This window comes from Gossypium raimondii, chromosome 8 (assembly GCF_025698545.1).
Source record: "Gossypium raimondii isolate GPD5lz chromosome 8, ASM2569854v1, whole genome shotgun sequence".
NCBI classification, from domain to species: Eukaryota; Viridiplantae; Streptophyta; class Magnoliopsida; order Malvales; family Malvaceae; genus Gossypium; species Gossypium raimondii.
Genome location: NC_068572.1, coordinates 46,993,497 through 46,997,635, shown reverse-complemented (window position 1 = coordinate 46,997,635; position 4,139 = coordinate 46,993,497).

Below are 4,139 nucleotides of genomic sequence, written 5' to 3'. Positions count from 1 at the left end.
ATATTAAAATTTATTTTGGGAAATAGAAAAATTGAATCAAGTTTGTTCACATTAAAAAGTACTAGGTCAAAAAAGTCCAGGAAGTACTCGTAATTGGACCCAATGTGAAATAGGCCTAAAAACCCCTCATGGACATGAAGAGAGCGGCAAACCTAGTAGGAATACTAAGGTGTGTCATCCACCCTAACCCTATTCTAAGTAGGATATTTTTCTATTTGAAATAAACCACTACAACTCAAAAAGGGTTCCATATTCTCTTCCTATAAATAGATGGCATAGGTAAAACTATTAACACAACTTTGAGAGATTGTTATTCTACTAAAAAATAGAGAGAATTTATTCTCAACTATTAACACAATTTTTGTTTTCATCCCAAAAGGAGAGAAAAAATTTTCTAGTTCTGTGTTCCAATTCAGTTGGTTCGAGCCCACACTCAAAGTAGTTTGTGGTACGAGAATAGCAGAGAAGATCATTTGATTGAAAGCCAAGAACAACGAATGTCCATTAAGCCAAAAACACAAGTACAAATTTGATTAAGATTTATTGCTATAAATATCACAAACTGGGTTGGTTTTCAAAATTTTAATTTTCCGCTATGCAAGAAAACTGTTTTCAAATTAGGATTTTTTCATCAACTTCTACATCATTCATGTTTAAGCCATCCAAATTAACCCTAACCCTATCACATACTCTCATTCCAGTATTATTAAACACATCATCATCTATTTCACAATCAGATACATCAAAATCACTTAGTTCTTCTTCACTCTCATTAAATTCATCAAGTAAACTTTCCAAACAAATTTAACATCAATGGAAGACAATTCCACATGCCTGTTTCATCACACAAAACAAAGGACATCACACAATACAAACATACACAATACACTCCTATTGAAGTCAATAGCTTACAACTCTAAACAATTTTTTAAACAAATTCCAATAAAAAATCATAACCCATTGAATACAAACATACATAGTGCATAACCCCAAGCGAATGCAACATATTTGAACAAAGAAATCCAAACCTGCCAAAAAATTTAACATTAATGGCAAACAATAATCAAACAAAATAAAGGCAGTAGGGTCTTTGGTATACACAACCTAGGTCCACATGCCAGACAATTTAATACAAATAAATCTAGTTCTATCATGCACATGACAAACAATAACCAAGCAAAGGACATCATACAATACAATACAAGCTATACAAATCTAAGTATGTCATAAACCTTAAACAATTTTTTTTTAAATTCCAATAAAAATCATAAACCAATTTAATACAAACATACATAGTGCATAACCCCATACGAATGCAACATATTTTAACAAAAAAAATCCAAAAAATAATAAACCTAAATCTCTCTAAATCCAAAAAATCATAAATCCAAATTAGAAACTTACCTATTACAACGGATGGAACACCTTCGGCTGGTTTTCTTCTATTAACTGTCCCGACAATGTTCTCTCGATTACTTTTTCTCTGGAAAGAAATTGACAATGGTTCTCCCTTTACCTTTGTTCTCTTCAATCTTTCTTCAACCCTTTTTCCCTAAAAAATTCAATTAATTCTCCCTTTTCCTAAATTTCAATCATCTTTTTTTCTTTTTCTTTTTTTTTTTGCTCGTCCCTTCAGCTGTCTTTTTTCCTCAAAAAGATAAGTCGCTTCGATTGTCATGTCCAACATGGTTAGTTAACGTGACATATCAACTAGTTAATGACCTACACCAACTATCCTGTTCGGGCTGTAATAGAAAATGGGCTTGGGCGACAGATTTGTCACTTTTCGAAAATGTTAGTGACTGATTTGTAATTTTAGTAAAGTTTAATGATTGAGTTCACTTTTGAAAGTTTAGTTACTGAAATGTTAAAGTTGAGTGACTATTAGTTTACTTTTCCTTTAAATAAATTATTAAAAATTTATAAACATTAAAAAAATTACAAAAGCTGATTCAATCGTCAATTCAACCAGTTTTTTTATCTCAATTCATATTGATTCATAGATCAAAAAACTCTCTCCCTTACTCCAAACTGGTATACCGATCAATTTCCAGTCCAACTAATGATTTGGTCATGTTTCAATAACTATGGCACTTGTCATAGTTTAAAAGGTAGGATTGAACAAAAAGGTTAGACACCCAATCTTGTATGCAAGGCCGAGGACATCTACTCCAGCTAATCATATACAAGAAGCAACTGGATCTTCACACATTCTCATCTAATCAGCAATCCCAATAAAAAAAGCTTGGATATAAATACTATCAACAACCCCTATGCAAAAGAAAAGAGATTGGATATAAATACTTACGTATTTCTTTTTAATCCAAGTCTTGTGGCACGATTAGTTTAGTAGAATAGAATAGTCATTTGAAGAGATTGAAATAAATAAATAAAGTTTTAATAAGTTGGTTGAATGAAATAAATAAATAATGATATTATATTATTTGGTTGAATAAATTAATGATAAAAAATCACGTAGGATGTTAATAGTTAAACCAGAATGTAGAAATTTGCAGAAACAAGGTTAAGAGGAAGAAAAGAAGAGATAGAGATAAAAAACTTAGAATATGAGAGGAAAATGTATAAATTGTACTACTCGTCATTCTCTTTACATCCAGGCAATATTTAAAAGGAAATAAAATAAATAATTGACAATTGTCTTGCCAAAATAACTAATTTTCTGTTACTTAAAAGATTAAAACGCATCGTTTTCATTAAGGTTGAAACACTCCATTTTGCTCCAAGCCAAATACGTACCATTTTATTTTGCTCAGATTTTAGCTCTTATCATCCACTCCCTTCCTGCAAACTATCCTTGTCCTCAAGGATTAAAATGAGGAAACCTGTTCTTAATCTAGTCAAAAGACTCCCAAGTTGCATCTTCCGAAAATGAGTTTGCCCATTCCACGAGGATTTCCGTGACTACGTTGTGGCCTTTCTTTACAATACGTTTGTCCAACACTTGAATTGGTTCCTTAGTCCGAACTCCCTCAGCATCAATGACAGGTAAGGCTACTTAAACTAGTGCGGACCCAACGTGCTTCTTAAGCTGAAACACATGAAATGTGGGGTGTACTCTCGAACAAGAATGAAGGGTCCAACTGAGAAGGGTCCAAAGTACCTAGAGGAAAGTTTCTGAATGAGTATTTTTCTAACTAAGTGTTACCTAAACGGCTGAAGTCTCAAGTATACCAAATCACCTACCTTGAACTCCCTATCACTTCTATGCTTATCCATTTATTTTTTCATTCGATTCTGAGTTTGCTTCAAATAGAATTGGAGTATTTTTTGGGTTGCTTCTCTCTGTTGTAGGCTTTGGTCCACACTAGGCACCAAGGAATAACCAACTAAGTAGGAAATGTGGTGAGGAGGAGGTTTGGCCATACAAGGCCTCATAAGGTGTAGTGTCGATGGCTGAGTGGTGAATGGAATTATAACACCATTTTACCATTGGAAGCCAATTCACCCATTCATTCGGATGCTCCATTGTCATGCACCTAAGGTACCCTTCAAGACACCTATTCAAAACCTCAGTTTTACCATCTGAATTGAGATGGTAGGCAGTGGGTAGTTGTACTTTTCTACCAGCATGGTGGAAAAGGCCTTGCCAAAAATGATTGATAAACACCCTATCTCTATCTGAAATGATTGAATCAGGTAGTCTATGGAGCTTGATTATATAAGTCATGTATTTCTTAGCCACGATTGAAATGGTATATGGATGAGATAAAGCCAAAAAGTGTATTGTTTTAGTGAGCCTATCCACCATATAGCAGATTCGATTTTGCTACTATTTCATTTTTGCACTTTTGGCAAACAAGGCACTCTTTAACCCAAATTTTGATGTCTCTAGTCAGCCCTTTCCAGTACAATACTCATGACATTCTTTTCTTTGTAACCTGGATACCCAAATTACCCCCTATGGCACTTGCATGAAAGTGTTAAAATAATCTCATTCTGATTGATTCACCTTTCCCTACCACTATCTTCCCCTTTCTTCTTAAAAACTGCCCATCCCATACATATTTAGGATGCTGAGAATATGGTTGTTGAACCTCTTTACACAGCTTCTGCAGTCGGTTATCAGATGAATAAAGTGTTTGGACTTTATTCAACAATTCAGACACCACCGTAGAACC